Raw genomic sequence first — 17,832 nt, 5'->3', positions numbered from 1 at the left:
GCTATAGCCAAATGTTGTGTATATGTCAAAAGAAAACATTCCTGGGGAAACGCCATTTAAGAATCATTTGTCAACTCAGGTTTTTAGAACATTTCGAATTGATCAGTCTCAATGAAACAGAGAAATGAACATCCGAATTTTCTGTATAATAACTTTTCATTTTTAAATGAAGAAAACGAAAATAAAAATACTTTTAAAAGTTTAAATGTCTGCAGCAGAAATATTTCAAAATTATTTAAAAAGTTTTCTAACATACTGAATCAAAATTAGTCACAATTCATAAAGCAAATGCCCAAGTCTGCCTTATTTTAATCTGAATTCAGCTCTTTCTCTGGTGGAGGAGCTGGGAGATAGTGAGAGAACTGTGTCCAGCTCAGCTGGTCTCTGTAGCAGTTTAGCTGTGGTGTGGACTGGCAAGACAGCCAATATATCCACTGTTCTGTGTCTGCCACTGCAAACTCCAGTGTGGTTTTCCTGGGATGGAGTAAAATTTTTCTTGCTCCTTCAGCTTAGTCTTTGCTGCTGTCTTTTGTGGTTAACATTGTCCTAATGTCCATATTGAAGGAAGCCAGCCTTAATTTGTCTAGAGGAATCCAGACTCCAGCTGTCTGCTCCATGCAGAGATGCTCATTTTGGAAGAAGACAAACAATATCTTTTTCCTGTTGGTTTTCACTGATAGTAGTTTCCCACATCTATTCGGCACTGCTTCCATCATCTCCGTACTGGCTACCAGAGAGGACGTTGCCTTCTCATTTCAAGCTGCCTCAGGCCAGATTTTCTGTTGTCAGGGTTTTGTAACAGTTTCTGTGCTGGTTTCTGCCTGTCTTGAGAGTGCAGTGGGTCAGGTCCCAGTATGATACGGGAATGCAGTTTGGGTGGATCACCTCACGTATTGGTCTTTTTGCATTTTCAGCAGCTAATTTTTGAAAAGGTTTATGCGTAATCCTGTTGCTCTAGTTTCAGAACAAGGGAATTACATGTTGAACATTGCTGCTCACTTGGGTTTACTCCAAATAGCAGCGACGCCCTGACAATGGCAGATTAAATTCCCTTCTGTTCTTGTTACAGTTTTCAGTTAATAATCAACATGCTGAAGACGTGGCAGGCCTGGTTGATGCCTTTTAGCATGAGGGACCTAGGTATTAGATTTTGCTTGGCACAAAGAGATAGGGATTTATGAGGGTTCTGCAGATGTCTATCTTCCTGAAAATCACCAGTTCTTCTGATACAGTGTGAAGCAATTTCAAGACTGTGTTTAAAAGAGACTTAGGGTTATGCTGGCAATAATGCTGAATGTCAAGGCGGAGACACATGGGCAGAATGTCACTGGGAAACGGTTTTCTTTCTTCTTTGTACTTCACTCTGGCTAGTATTATAAATCTATTGGTTTAATAATCATTCCTATTCAGACCAAATAAAAAAAGGTGTATCTGACTCGATCATTTTTGTTTTCAGTTTGCTGGTTTCTAGCTTCAGCTGCTTCTTTTCTCTTCACTTTGTCACTTCATTTATATTCAGGGAACCTCGTTCAAATCCAGCAAGCAGTTACACTGTGGTGTAACCATGAATAATATTGCTGTTTACACACACTTAAGATAGCCCACTTCTTGCCAAGGAATGATATTATGTAGATTGATACTGTCTATTTTTTTTTCTAATTCTGTCTGACTTGCTATCTGTCTTTCTAGACATTTATGAAATATCTGCCTTCATTGCAACCTTCCATTACAACTGGAGATGATGTTTTATCCAGTGATGTATATTGTGCTAGTGCTTACAAAGCTGGAGAGTGCATGCAAGCTGCATAAAGTCACTTATGGAAAGATAAAGTACGGTGAGAGAAAATCATAAAGAGCTCATCTATGGATAAAACATTTTATTAAATGCAACCTTTCATCCTCTAAAAACACAGAACTAATACTGAAATAAAGAGGAATCTCATGTATGAAAACTCCAGGCTACCTGGATGGCTGTAAGTCGTTCTTAGGGGACTGCTCCAACAGGCGATTTACTTTGATGGTTAGTTACAGAGAACAAACAAAAAGAAATAAAAAAAAATTTGTCTTTTATGACCTGAGGCAAAATGATTTAATGAATTTCAGCTGAGAAAGCTTTCTCCAGGATCAGAATGCAGCTTTTCTTTCAGCTTGGTAGCCATAAAAAAAGTTTAAGAAAAATCTCATGCTAAAATGAAAGTTTCTTCCTTAGATTTTTTTAGCAACATACACCTTACCATGCATCAGTTTTACAGAGAATGAAGACAGTGATCATTTTGAAGGTATTTATGTATGGTGCAGTTTCTTCTTCTGAATAATGCTATAGTAATAATCTTCCCCAGTAAAGAAGTAAAGATGTGTACTTCCAATATGAAATAGGTTCGTTTAGATTAAGAAGCTACCACCAAAAAGAAAAATTCATACAAACTGACAATTATACAGAAACAAGAATAATATGTCAACAAATTATGAAAATTTATGAAGATCTACTAAGTGATCCCAGATCCCCTGAAGTCACTCAGGCCTTTCAGAACCCACCACTTGTTACCAGTGACCACTTTTGTTCAGAACACTAGGATTAGAATCATAAAATAGTTTGGGTTGGAAGGGAGCTTTAAAGGTTGTCTGGCCCAACCCCCCTGCAGTGAGCGGGGACATCTTCACCCAGCTCAGGTTACTCAGAGTCCCGTCCAGCCTGGCCTTGGATGGTTCCAGGGATGGGGCATCGAGCACCTCCCTGGGCAACCTGAGCCAGGCTTGCACCACCCTCATTGTAAATAAATTTCTTCCTTATATCTAGTCTAAATCTATCCTCTTTCAGTTTGAAACCATTGCCCCTTGTCCTGTCACGGCAGGTCCTGCTAAAAAGCCCGTCCCCATCTTTCTTATAAGCCCCCTTTAAATACAGAACGGCTGTACTTCTGTACTGATTAGCTATTGATATGCTTGAAAACTGTCCCTTTTTGCAGTCAGGTGCTTGCTCTCCCTTTTCCTTACTTTTCTCCTTTTCAGAATGTTTATTGAATGGCATTTAATTAAACAATTAAAAAAAGATAAAAGCAATATTTTGTAATTTTGTTAAGTCTGCAGTTGTCTTACAACAAGTTGTCTTGTAGTTTCATTTGCTTAGAAGACAGTGCCCACTGGAAAAGTGAAATCACACATGTAGAAATGGAAATAGCTTAATATGCAATCTAGGATTTCCTACTGTATATTGATTTAATACTTTATGTAAATGATGAATGAAATTAATGCAATATCAGATGGTATGGTAAACCACAGAATAAAAGATTTTAGGTAATTCTTCTTTTGGTTGAGGTTAGAGCAGTTATTGCAGCACAAGCAACTTGCTGCAGAAGTCAATACTGGGCAAAACAAGTCTGCCAGAAACTGAGCTCAGCGTGCAGACAGGAGTTTGTTGTATTGGGTTAAGTAATCCAGCTAAGGATCTAGTTAAGTAATCAGATGCTTTCTATCCTTTTGATTTAAATAACTCCACATGTTTCAGAAACGTATTTTCACAGCTAGAGGCCAGTGCCGTAAGATGCTTAAGAACAAGTTTAGCTTTAAGTCCAGAGCCTCTGCCCTTAGCTATCAGATAACTGTTGGATACAAGGCAAGTGCTTAAATACCTTGCTGAGTAAGAGTCATCAGGTGGGAGCTAATCCTTATGGAGGTCAGTAGGGAAGTATCTATAAGGATTATATTTGGGCATGATGCTGCCTCTTCTTGAAATAAATACTACTGAAGTGATCCTACTGGTATCAGTGGCGAAGCATTCTACTAGGCTTTTCTAACATTTACAATGATTTTTTAAACATTAATCCAATTTATACTACTTTTAGCAATCTGTTTCTCTTCAAGGTTCAAGGTCATGTATATAAACTCTTAAATTATCATTGCCAGCATTATTCAGCAAATATCACCACTTTCCCTGTGAAATAGCTGAATAATTGGTTTAGATTTACATTTGTAAATACAAAGTGACCAATTCTGTAGTGTAATGAGATCAAGAAGATATGTCTAAGTTGCAAAGTAACTTGTAGGGTTGCTTTTTTATATTTTGCATATATTTGTATTCAACTAGGGCTAGAGTGTTTAGGGAGTATGGTTGTCTATGGACGGTAATAATAATACAAAATAAAAATTTAAAAAACTATTTCTTTGGCATATATAGGAGTTTCTCCCACAGTCTGTCAAGGGAGATGTATTCTCACCAGTACAAAGGAGAATAAAAATCCTGTTTAATGATCCTCTTTCAACACACCCCACCACACTCTACTGTTAGAGACCATGACATTGGTTTACAAACCTGAAGTCAAGGATTCTTATACACACAGCAACAGCAAGACAGAGCAACATCAAAGAAAGCATTGACAGAGACAGAAAATTAATGGCCAAAACTTACGTGAAGTTTTAGACTAGGTCATGGTTACTTGATTTCAGATGCACTTTTGCAGTTGCATCTGTAGTTTGTATTATTTAAGCCAAAGTGTTTCACATTCAAAAGATAACATACCTGGGAGGAAACAGTTCATCCTAGAAAACAGTCATTTTTTTTAAATTTTTTAGAAAAAGCTTTAAGGCATAAAATTAAAATAACCACAGTTACTGCTTAATTGGAGTTTCCTAATGTGGTCCTCATTTCCTAATGGTGAACTCACTGTGAAAAGATTTAATGTGTTTGGGTTTTTTCTGTTGCAAATGTGGAGTACTTCAATTAGATTTTTAAACATTTTTTCTACTTCATCAATAAAAATGTATACAGGCCTACTTTATAAGTATGACTTTGGGCTATGCTTTTTACATGCACATCTGTACTGTTGATATAAATTCAACTTACATTTATTTTATAGCACTTTTCTCTCTGGTGGGTTAATAGCAATAGCGTGGTTTGCTGGAGTTTCCCAAAAGAGGAAAGAAGTCTCTTTTGTCAGTCTCACTAGTTGTAACAAATGTCTCTGCTACAGCCAAGGGTCTGATGTAGGCAGCAGCCCAGAACTCAAAACAAGCCCAAAAGTGTAAACAGTAAATACTTACAGAATTAAGAGGGTTACCCGCAGAGCACATGTGGAAAGCTACCAAACCTCAAACTGGTGGTTTTAAACGTGTGACTGACATGTACTGTTGTAACAGTGGTTACAGTGGTAATTATTAAGAATTTTCACATATGTATTATGATCTTGGGTTAGGAAAATAGGATCATGTCCTTTGTAGGGTGATGGCAACATTTCCTCAAATATCATTTAGAGCTGTTTTTAAATTACAGAGATAGTAGTGCATAAGGTTTCCTTGTTTTTTTCCTGTTGCACCCCTGTAATCTTTCTCAGAGGAGTCTTTGCTGGAGTAGATGAGTCCATCCTCTGTGCTGTCAAAAGAACAGGAGGTTACACATTATTCAGTTATGCTTGGAATATATCTTTTGTTTGTGGGATTTGGTTTTGTGTAATTTCTTCATGCCAGAGCTGTAGGGTTTTGTGTTTGTGACATTGTTACAGTCTGGCTGATTTATTCTCAAATCCTCCTCTTTCCATATTTTTCTTTTTGTCTGGGAAAGCCCACTGATTTAACTAATGAATCTAGTACTGATTTCTGAACAGCTGCTAATAATAAGAAAATTGTCTTGATGGTTATTCTCGAGTCTGGAGAATGAGCATGCAAGCAAGTTGTTGGGTCTTTTTTTTACTTTCCAGGATGTTTGGCTTGTTTGGAGAGCTCTCATGTCAAATCCCTTTTATCTATAATTACAAAGCATTATGATTTCATCTTGGTGCCAAGGGACAGCAAATGACTGCAGGGAATACTGAAAGCACATTTATTTATCTTAAGGCCAACTTTTGGTCACAGTGACGTCATTGCCGAAGTTCTCAGTGGATTTAACCCTATGCGTGCTTCTCAGGACTGACTAGAGCTTGTACACTAGCTCTACTGGGAGCAATTGGGAATATATTCCTTTCCTTTCCCTCTTAAACAGTATGGACTAGACTATGTGTCCCAGGGAATTGATAGTCAAATTAAAGACAGATTATTTTTATCCTCATTTTTAAAATGAACTAATACCACAAAAAAAAAAGGAACTGATTCATCATAAATGATGCAGGAAGTCCATTTCTGACCGGGAAATGAAACCTATGTTTTTTGGAAGCCCGATATTACTTCTTGGTTCAAAACCTTTCTACCTCCCTTCTCTACTCTTCTACCCTTTCAAATGCTTTCTTGGAATCCAGAGGCATGATCTATTCAGGATGTAGCCATAAGTTGTCTTGTAAAGGCAGGTTCTTTCCTTACCTCTGAGATCACATCATCTCCATGGGATGTTCCATTGGAGATCAGGATTTTGACCTTTTAAAGACTGTGGCTGATGGCCAGGTAGGGACGTGGAATGAAAGAGCTACTGTCAAATGTATGAATGAAGTTGATATTGGTAAGACATAATAACACAGTTAAAATAGTTTGTGCCTCAGGGTTCTTTGTTTCCAGTCTGTAGCATGTCCAAAGATATGTGCTTTTAGCTACTGCATAACTCTGTTTTAGGAAGACCGTGCCCTGATGGGCAATTGCAGTTTAACAACACTGAGTTTGGGGAAAAAACTTCAGATGCTACTAATTACAGCTTTCCTCTGCTGCTAACTGATAAAAGAAATGTGATAAAAAACCTCATTCCTAGGGGAATAGACTTTCTGTCCCATCTTTGCTGTGGGCCTTGAAGAAAAATTAATAGAAGAGTTGTAATGGACTTTGAAAGATCATCTAGCCCATCTTTCTTCAAGAAGGGTTCAACAATATCTAAATCACTCTTGACAGAGTCAGTTCAGTGTTTCTTTAAAATCATTTAGCAATGGAAACTCCACAGCCTCTGTATATAATCCATTTCACTGCTTGTCATTCCATGCTGTTCAAAAGGTTTTTCTTCTGATACATGACTAAATCACGGTTACACCAACTAGATTTTTCTTCTGTCTCCAGTGGGGTATATTATTTTCCTCTTTTCAGCAACTCTTTACATGGATGTAAGCATGTCTCTCCATAGCTGTCTTTTCTCTAGGATAAAAGAAATACTCTCTAAAATAACAAAGTTTTATTTTATCTTGGCTTTTGCTCTCTTCTCAGTCTTTGTAAGTTCTAAACATCTGACCATTGCTGTTTCTTGTTTCTGGAGCTCAGTTATACATTTCTGGATGCCATTTCCGTTAAAGCCTTACCCATATGAGTAGAAGGATTATATTGTTTGTCTTCTGCATGACATTAGAACTCAAAAATACTCTTTGCAGAAATGTTTTCTAGTCCACCATTTCCTACCTTGTCTGTTTTTCATGTCCTCATGTTAGTAGCATTTTGCAAATGCCATTACTGATCTGCACTGGTCTGAAATAGCTTGGATCATCAGGACCATTTGAATTCCAGTCACATCTTACGAGCACTTGCAGTCCAAAGTTGTTCCTTTCTGCAAGGGTACTCTGTAGTCTGTACTCCAAGTCATGACTGAAAATACCCATTGGTGCCGAACCTCTGGAAAATCTTACACAGTGCAACATGTATTGCTGATTGCTATCAATTTCGTATTGGAGTTGGCACCCATTTTACAGTAACTCCATCTAGACAAGTAGTGAGGGAAAAAGTAGTTTGGGGAGGGCTCTCTTTACATCTGAGGCCCCTTTCCTCACCAATGCTTTGATCCCCCTTGGTTTCACACATGCACTATTCTCACAAATGCAGCGATCCAAACAGCAGAACTCTAAAATTGCTGTTGGAATATCTGCCATCTTCTGTTAGGATAATGCTAAAGTCCATGGAGATAAATAATCAAACCCAGATTCTCTAAGGAGTGGCAGAAGGACTCAGCTTTTCAGAGCACAGTGATATCCTGCAGAGGAGAGGCCTGCCTGAACGTAGTTAAAATCCCAGGTACAATTGCTGACTCTGCTGTAGTGTAAATCGAGCAAATCCTTGAAACTCATGCAGTGGTAGCTTCTGTCTGCTAGGTAATTCTACTTCAAATACAAGATCTTTGGAGAAGAGACTGTGTTTCTAAAGTATACGTATTCATGCTGCCATCTAAAACATGATTTGTTGTCAGTTACTATGTCCCCTAAAATACTCTGTGTTTGTTAAACTTCAATGGACCAGTGTCAACACCAGTGTTTATGCGTGTCACTCCTTACCTGCGCTGCCAGTGGTGTAAGCAGAGAAGCTGAAGACTCAGCCCAGGTTGGAAGGGACCTTGAAAGGCCATCTGGTCCTACGTTCCATGGGAAAGGGCGTCTAGATGAGATTAGCTAGCATCCCGTCCACTCGCATCTTGAAAACATCCTGTGACAGGGGTTGTTCCATTCATTCCATTCCAATCAATTATTGTTCTCACTATAAAAAAATTTGGTTTTTATGTCAAGATGAAGCCTCTCCTGGTGCAGCTGTACCCTGCTGCCCCACGTGGCTCCTTATGAAGAGAGAGCCTCCATCCTCTCTGTAGCCGCCCGTTCAGTACTGGAGTGCTACAATGAGGTCCTCCTGTGAGCCTTCCCTTCTCCAGGGAGAAGGGGCCTAATTGCTTCCGTGTTCCGTTTCCACTAGACAGGAGTGGGTTTGTCGTCTTTTCCAGTGACTCTTTGTTACAAATTATATAATCTGTGCATAGTATCTCTCTTCAGCTGTCTATTCTGTAGCACAAGCAACTGTAGTTTTTCATTGTTTTCCTCACAGTTTCTTTTCTCTACACCTCTGCTTATTCATACTGATTGTTTAAGTAACAACTGATTACAACTGCCTTACTGGTTTTTGTCTTCCCTGGTACTCTCCTCCTGACCCTTGTATCTCTGGAAGGCTTGGCACAGTGTTCTAGCTGAGGCTTTATTACATCTGAGCAGATCCCGAAGATTACTTGATGCCATTTGCCTGTTTGGCCTGTCTGATTTTCCTCACTCATAGCCAGTTTGTATAGTGGTGTCATTCCCAGCCTCATGTTTTGCAGATTTGCTGCCTGAGCTGTGATGCCAAAACTTGCGTGTCTATGCTATTATTCCTACCTGTGATGTATAGTAACTGTGTGTAGATGGGACTGTGCATTAGTCCTCAGTGCTCCAGCCTGTTTACTTCGGGCCACTGTGCTATATGGTGAGCACTTCTTGATCCTTATTTTGCTTTCCTTTTTAAGCTGACAGGAGTTATCTGTAACTGTAGTACTTTCCCTTACTGACCTAGACAATGAAATACAAACGTGTTTTGATATTTTAAAGTAAATTTTTGAAGAATGTTGTTTGATTTCTCGTTGTGATTTATCGGAGTCTTACTGATAACTGTGTTGTTCTATTATGGTCATACTTTACAGTAGGCTAATTTAACCTCCATTTCCCAAATTTCTTATGGAAACATGACACAAGCCCGAATCAGAAGTCTTGATAAAGTTTATGCTATCTACTGTTACGTGCCAGCTTTTTGATTGGAGATGTTACCACTGGAAACGAGCAGCTGACTTTTAAGATGTCACTGGGTGAATTCAGGAAGAAATCTGCACCTCTGCCCTGGTTTGAGCTGGGACAGAGTTCATTTTCCTCCCACTAGCTGCCGTGGTTTGGATTTAGTACCAGAAGAATGTTGGTAGCACTGACGTTTTCAGTCGTTGCTGTGAAATCCAGGGCTTTTTCCAGCCTCCCGTGCTCAGCCAATGGGCAGGTGTGCAGGGCCTGGGGGGGGCACAGCCAGGCAGCGACCCAAGCTGGGCAATGGAAACGTTCCGTGCCATGGACGGTGTGCTCTGTTTAGGAATGGGGGCTGGATGGGGGGCGCAGAGGAACTTTGTGAAATCTGCAAGTTCCGTCATCGCTGCTCATGGACAGGCTGTGCAATTGGTCATCGAGCAGTAAGAAAAATCATATTATGTATCACTTGTTTTGCATATTCTTTGTTATCATTATTATTACTTCCTGTGCTGTCTTATTAAATTGTCTTTGTCTCAGCCCACAAATTCTAGGTTTTGGCCATGTCCATTCTCCTCCCCATCCCATGCTGGTGGGGGAGAGGGTGAGTGAGCGGCTGCATGGTCCTAGTTGCCAGCTGCCAGGTTAAACCACCACAACCTCTGATCTGCATGCTCCAGGAGATGCTTTCTGTGCTCACCAACAGAGTGCAAAAGTGCCTTTCCTGTGAGCACTTCAGTCAGTCTGAAGTTCTGGAGGAGAAACCTGTAAGACAGCTTTCTGGAAATTCTTCCTCCTGTTGTTGAAAGACTGAGATGAAAACAGGTGAGAGCAGAGGGCTCCTTTCTGTATCGCAGCGCCGAGCCTTACATACAGGAATATGCACAAGGGGTATTGGGATTCTGTGTGTATGTGAAATAGTCTCCCAAGGGAAACAGGCATCTCGTACAACTTGAGAGATTGAACAGCTTGAAAACAGTAGAAAACATGATATGGAATAGTATACTAGGAGATAAGATGCTTCTTATTCCCATCTATGCTTCGGGGGTTGAACTGGCAGCAGATTCAAAAACCTTTACTAGGAAACAGGAAAGATCAAGAAATATAGTATATGCATAGCAGGGCTTTGGCAGGAGGGTAGTGCTTGTCATAATTGGATAATAGAAGCAGGTCTAGGGATTAATGTAGAGCATTTACTTCCCAAATGGCTTTTTTTAAGATCTCAGGCTATGTCAGTTTTTGCAGAGTCTTCATGGACTCTTTTTTGACCTCTAGTTAAAATGCCTTTGACTAGAGCTCTCCAGGAGAAGCCCCAACACTGTGTTATTTTTCTGGCATTCATTATTGTGTAACATATGGATATGCCCCTCTGCGGAGGTTCTGTTGTCTGTCTCAGCTGCTATTCCACATTGATAAAAATACTGGGTCTCTTCTCACTTGTATATATTAACAGCTTGAGTGTAAGTGAACAAATATGCCACAGGTTCTGGAGACTTGTGATCTTCAAGAGGGAAAAAATACCTCTGTTTATTATGGTATCTCTCATGTGGTTCCCTTGTGCAGCTGACAAAGGGGAAATAAGCAGATGGTATAAAACTTCTGTAGTTATTAACAGGCAGCACTATCAATTCTATATATTTTTTTCTTACTGCAGCCTTAGTCACCTCCTAAATTTTGTAACCTTTGTCTTGATCCAGTGGACATTTTTGATAATCTGCCTTTTTCTCAGTTTTCAATTTGTTGATGGGACTATGGCCATTCTGGTATTAAACCCCAAATCAACCAGCCAAACGGAAACAACCAACCAAACTCAAAAGGCAATGCAGAGGAGAGAGGAAAAAATAACATTACGTCTTTATAAAGTAATGCCCTTTGTCTGCTTAAACATACTAATGCAGGCTTGCTTCGGTTAACATCAGTAGTACTCTCTGTGGCCAGTGTTCTGTAATACTGACAGCATTGACAGGAGGTGTTGCCCACCACGCTGTCTCGCCTGCGTTTGCCTCTTCTTTTGCTGCTTCTTTGCTTATATAAATGTACGAGGTGCAATACACGTTCCTCCCATTTTCAGATAAGAGAAAAGAGTTTCAAGGCTACTGATTACTGTAATATTTTACAAAGAATAGCTATGCAGTTTTGTGTCTTATCTTTTTCTGAAACTGTGACCCATCCTAAAAAGTCACTGTTGAAGAGAGAACAAGTACAATAGAATGTATTGGAAAGTCGTTATTGGAAAGTCAGCTTCATCTTTCCCTGAAGTTGATTAAATGCCTTGGCTACACTTCAATGTCTGTAGTACTTCTGTAGGAGAAAGTACTGTTCTACAGTGGTTGTGGCTGTAATATAGACATGGGGAATGGGATCTGAGCTGGTAAAAGACTCAGTATTATCTCTTTGCTTAAGTGTAAAGTCCTCTCTCTTCCGCCTGTTCACACTCCACACAGAGACAATCTTTATGCAAATATATGTATATTCTCTTCCTATTATGAAAAGAAACATGTTTAAAACATCAGAATAGCTTTTGTAGTGTATATAGGAGCTTTTAAAACAGTAAATTTTTCTATTACAAAGTTGTAAAGGAAGTGCAACCCTGAAGATAACTGAACTGTGATTATCAGTAAATTTGGGGGTGGTAAGAGACATTTCTTGGTGAATATTCATCCTACTGTCTTTGCAGAATGATATCTTGCTTAATAAAATCATCAATTAATAATAAAATAAATTGTACACAGTGAATTAACAGCAAGAGGAATACCAGTATTTGTGTGGCACTCATTTTGTGTAGAAACATGAAAAATATCTTAATTGGCAAGCAGCCAACTATTCACTAAAATCGAAGAAGCTAATGAGTATCTAGGGCATGAGTTTCTAAGAAGCTAGGCAGCAAATCACAAGGAAATTGGAACTGGACCTCAAAATTCAATGTATTTTGATGCTGTTTGTAGCAAGTGCTAAGTTTTATACCTGCACTTTGACTTTATGCAGACTTCAGTATCCCGTTGGCTGTAGCAGCTGTCTTTCACAAGGACTCCGAACGCGCACATCGAAGCCAAGCAGCCGCCTGAGAGAGGAGTCGTCCCTACTTGTTACAAGCTGTGTCAAAGTTACAAGACAACCAGGTAGGTGAGATCCTGGCAGGATAATTGCATTTTGCTACAAGGCAGTGTTGTAGCCATTATTGTGTTGAACTGCAGTCTCAGCAGTGACTGAGCCCAGGAGATCTGTGCAATGCTGTCATGTATCTGCTGCATTTCCTTTCCCATACCATTTAGTTGGTGTCTGATTGAAAAAAAATGACTTGTAGTGGAGCCTAAAAAATTTTGCATATGAAAGAGTGAATGTGTGTTGTCTGTGGGTTCTGGCTTTCTGCACCCTGACAAGCCTGCCACTCGCACAGCAGTGCAGGATCAGGGCCTTTGCTGTTAGTCACGCTGCACAGTGTTGCGTCTCTTGCTGTGTTCAGCAGGGCACCTTTGTAAGGAGTGCTCTTAGCCTTGTGCTTTTTAGCTACATCTCTTAGAACAGAAAAAACCCCAAACTCATAAATCACTGTTAGTAGAAACCAGAACAGTTTGCTCTGCATAGGCAGACTTGTGCAGTGTCTTGCACATAATAGCATACACAAACTGTCTCTGTCTTAATGGATCCTGTCAAGTTGCTCTCTGTCATTCTTTGTATTATCGTTCCTACAGCAGTAATGGTAAAATACATTGCAGCCTTAAAGGGCACTTTTCATCCCTAAAGTTTAGGCTGTCTCTTCTGTAGAATGTCACATTCTTTAGTATTTCATTTTCAAAAGCACTAAAGTAAATTAGGGATATAGATCCCCTCTTCAGAAGTGATATCCGATCCCTAAAATGTAGCAAGGCAGTTAGATGGATTTTCCAAATGAGTGTTACCCTGTGATGGTGTTGCAAACGCAAAAGTTTTGGGCAGTCAAGCCCCAAAGGTTAAGCGACTGATGTGGAAAATCTTGTAAAATGTGTGTGTGCATACACATGCATACACAGAGAGAGAGGCTTTTCCTGAGACTGCTGCCTGGGTATGGAAGCTGAAAGCCCAGTGCCGGTTGTGAGGGGATGCTCAGGAAGAGTGCTGGAGTTCACTGGAGATCAGTTTTGAAAATAACATGCGGTTCTCCTGAGCTCTTCCAATAGGTAGTGGAAGGTAGCCACCAACCCAAGGCATATGGCAAAGACAGTACTGGTGCCACAGTAGTCCGATCTATCTTTGCGTCTTTCAGTTGCATGGTTTTTTTCATTCTTCATATGCGAGAGAGTCACCAGGATGTCTCTGTGCTCAGCAGTCAGTTCTGTCCCCCGCAAAGTGTGTGTGAAAAATCCCTACTGAAGTATACCACTGCCTTGCAAAGAGACAGAAAAGTAGGCATCCTTGAGCTCTCTCCTTACCCCTGCAAGGACAAAGCAAAACCTAGTTTCTCTTCGCCTGTGGCAGGGAAAAGAGCACAATTATGATATTTTTGCAGAGTTTCTGTTGCTTAAAGCAATAGTAAGTAGCAGGTAAAGTGCTCTTTTCCTTGGGGACGAATTACTTCAGGGAATTATGCGCACTAACATTGGCAAAAATCTCTCAAATAGTAGCTACTGTGATCAAAACGTTAGTGTGAGCCCAAATACTAGAGAGTGAAAATGAGGCCAGCAGCTGCATGCAGTAAAGAGAAGAATGTGTTTCTGCTCAGGGAGCATTAGTGGCTCCACTGCCACGCCTGCTGCTGGGTCAGGCTTGTTTCCTTGACAAAATAACCCTGGCAATGACCACTGGAAAGGCTGGTGATTATTCCCATTTCCCAGTTCTAGTTTGTAGCTGAACCTCAGATTAAGTGGCAGCACTGCCTCTTGATTTGAAATCATCACTGTCAATAGCCTGTTGTACTCCCAGCCTTATTTATTGTGAGGGATGCACACAACAGAAGATGAACTCTGCCAGTGCAGCATCAACCCCGATTAACAAGCAGTGATGCTTCTTACAATTGAAATGCAGACAAAGTTGCTAGGCGAAGGAAGCTAGTGTTGACTTAAACAGGCAAGGTGCAACTGTGTGTGTAACAGTGTGACAGTATTGTTAAAGCACTGGACAGACAAAAAAAAGAATTCTACCTTTACTGGGGGGGGGAGTCATTTTGCAAAATGATTTTGTTTTGGGAATCAAAATTGCCCTGAAGTTACCTGCAGAGAACGATAGGTACAAAGAGCCTTGTGGTGCATGTGTGAAGGACCAGACTTCCTATAACATTGTTTCGTGCACTTAGGTACAAGCAGCATCTCATTCTTTTCTCTTAGTTGAAACCAGAGCAGCAGTGATAGACCGGGGTTCTAGACCTATCTCAGCCTCGGGTAAGCTTGAATCCATAGCTTCTGCTTCCCAGAAAGGGACCCCGAGCTCTGAAGGTGAAAAATTTAATGAAACTGAAGAGAACACCTTGCTCACAAAGCAATACCATTATCTTGCCAGAAGAGAAGTCCTGGGATGGGGAGGGCCTGTCCAGGGAGCCCTGGCCTGTTCAGGCATTGTTTATTTGGCAGTCTGAGATGGGAAGAAGTAGGGTCAGGACTGCTTTTGTTCCAGTGTCCAAAAGCGTACTTTGTTGCCACGGGTGACAAATGCCTTATGTTTTGCTAACCTGGCAGTGCGAGCGCAGCTGAGTGAGGTGAGTCAAATTCTTCATGGTGCATCTTCTGCAGCAGTGTGTGCTGGGTCCGATCAGCTGCACTTGTCTGACAGCAACTGACGTGCAGAAACGGGATATAGCCAGTATCTTCTTTGGGCCTGTCTTTCATTAATGCAGCTGGGTGGGGAGGAAAAGCCTGGTTTAACGCTTGTGTTCCAGATTAAGTTGGCAGGTATGAGGACACATCTTACTTGCAGGCTGAGTGCCTTTGAGTCCGGAAATCTCTAAAGCATGAAGCATGAATTCCAAGAATTGTTTTTTACAGCCACTTTTTAAATTGGAGCTGTATGTTGGTGTTTACATTGAAGGTTTTCCCCTGGGGTTTTAGCTGTAGTAGTGTTTGCTGGGTCTTTTTTCCCCATCTGCAGGCTGAGATTAATGTGCTATTATGTCACATTTTTAAAATGAATTGATTTAGTGGTTTAGCGTAAAATGTTGAAGTTTATCTCCCCTCATTAGTCACACTCATCTGCCATTGCCCTCCTAAACGTGGTCCTACACAGTGTATACCAGGAGAGCCAGCTGGGCTCATTCTGCAGTTTGCTAGAGCAGAGCACGAGCGCCGCAGGAGGTGCGCTCTGTGAGCAATAACCCAAGCTGCCAATGACAAAGTCACATTGCACAGTCTCCTTCTTCATCTCTTCTAATGCCACCGCTTGACATTAAACCTGTTGTCGAGAAAACGCTGCTCATGCCGTGGGCAAACACTAGAGAGAAGCTGGGGTTTGAATCCGACGCTGTTGGGTTGGATTCCTGTGCTCTTCTGTGGACAGCCTGGTGGGAACAGCAGAGTGTGGTGTGAAGGATCCCCTTGTACGTCGCTCCTCTTCAGGTGGGCGGCAGCTGGACGGAGGAGTCAGAAGCCAATAGGGATGTCATGTAGCAGTAATGCACATCTTGTAAACCAGGACTCTGTCATGACTCCAGGTGACTTTTGGAATAATTCCATTATATGCTACATCTTCTGCCAAACTACCAGTAAAGCAATAATTTTATCTGCAATTAGAAAACCTCAGATTTTGTTCTCCCAAACCAATCTCATTTCTAGAGGATTAGTTATCAGGAATTTTCTGAGTAGTTCCTGACATTTAATACAGCCAACAGTATTAATAATAGCATTACCTCTGTAGGACCCTCTGTAGGACTTTGTTAGTGAACTAATATAGGATTTTTAAATTTTTTTTTATTTTTTGTTTTAATTGAGACTTTAATGTATCCTGGAAGCTATTTCTTACTGACCATGTAATGGTATTTTAGAAACAATACAGACAGCACATTGCTTTATAACTTGAAATGAACAGGACTTTCATTCAGTCCTTTTTGGCTAAAACCAGCTTTCATACCCAAGTCAGCATAGCGTCTATCCTACTATATATGTGTTATATTAATGCTGAAGTAAATGACAAAGGTTATCTGAAGTCATATATAATCAATAGACACAATAATATGACTTTCCCACTCACAAAAGTAACAATGCTCACTTTTTAGTAATGTGGTACTCATCCTGTTTTCACGTTGTCAGCACTGGGTGATATACGAGATGATATAATGTAATACAATAATGCTTCCTGTCATAACTGTTTTTAGCAAAATAAAATTATCCATGCCAAATAGAAAGATTATATAATTACACTAAAGACTATATTTGTCACTGGAAGTCTCCCGTGTGTTTAAGTGTAGACACTAGGATTAAATAAAGTGCGCAGAACTGTGTGCAAAAGGGATTTGTGGACTAGGGTTATTTATTTTGTACGCAAAATTCAATGGGCATTCTAGAAGAATAGAGCAAAGCATGAATCTTTTCCCAGATCTAGTAAACTCTGAAGTCTGAGTCCTGGAGACACTTTGCAGGTGCAGTGTGGAATGTCATGAAACCTTATCCTGTGTGTATGTATGTAAGTCACCACCATCTTCAGTCTGTGCAAGCTGAGGATCATGCTCAAAAGATACAGTCATGAGAACAGATGTTTCCAGGGTAAGGGGTCTAAAACAGACAACCTTTAGAGTTTTGGACTCCACAGCTCTGTGTGTGGAACACCTTAATTTACTGGCAGCGCACTTTTTTGTTTGTAGTGTAGTGCATCTGTGTTGCTGTCAGAGCCTTATGGAAGAAATGCTTGTGGGAACCCAGTGCAGTTGTTGCTCATGGTGACAAAAGGTTCAGGCTAACGTCAGAGAAAAAAACATGCAGAGACGGAAAATCAGATGCAGGAGTTTTTTTGGAGGGTTTTCTTTTTTCACTTATCTGGAAAACAAAGTCCTGTGCAGAGGCATTTCTACTAGCAAAGCAGTTGTCCTTTTTGCCATCTGTGATTCTGGTCAGGAATTTGCGGATAGAAACAGCATGTGAATTAGATAGGTTGGTGGTGGAGCTGTAGCGGTTAGCTGTGCCTACCGTAGGTTCCTCAGGCTTCCCCGTGGGTCACAGGCTGCCCCAAATTTTTCTGGTGCCATGGCCGCACTCCACACATCTCTCCTGAGCCTCTAGGCAGAATGGGCTTGTTTCTGTAGTTGTGCCTGAGGCAGGGAAATGCTCCTGTAACCGGAGGTGGGGCTTTTATGGGCTATTTCGTGGCACTCATAAAGGCATATGATGAAAATTAGACTTTTCTACTGTTCAAAATGTCAAACTCCAGTGACTTCTGAATTGATGTTTTCCCTCTGCTAATGTGTCATGGCTTCCTAGGAATCATAAATTGTCTAAAGAGTTTGCACCAACTCATGCACTGAGTT

At 40.6% G+C, this 17,832-nt stretch overlaps 1 long non-coding RNA gene across 1 annotated transcript in view; it reads left to right on the top strand.

Annotated features, from left to right (window-relative positions):
* Nucleotides 1–12,523, top strand: part of LOC142363270 (uncharacterized) — a 77,773-nt gene extending 65,250 nt beyond the window's left edge. Inside the window, exon 5 of the long non-coding RNA XR_012765635.1 lies at nucleotides 12,396–12,523. This is a non-coding gene — a long non-coding RNA (uncharacterized LOC142363270). The remainder of the gene's footprint in view (nucleotides 1–12,395) is intronic.
* The last annotated feature ends 5,309 nt before the right edge of the window (nucleotides 12,524–17,832 follow it).

Source organism: Opisthocomus hoazin, chromosome 15, assembly GCF_030867145.1.
Source record: "Opisthocomus hoazin isolate bOpiHoa1 chromosome 15, bOpiHoa1.hap1, whole genome shotgun sequence".
NCBI classification, from domain to species: Eukaryota; Metazoa; Chordata; class Aves; order Opisthocomiformes; family Opisthocomidae; genus Opisthocomus; species Opisthocomus hoazin.
The sequence above is the reverse complement of the archived record's forward strand: the minus strand, read 5'-3'. Positions and strand labels throughout refer to the sequence as shown.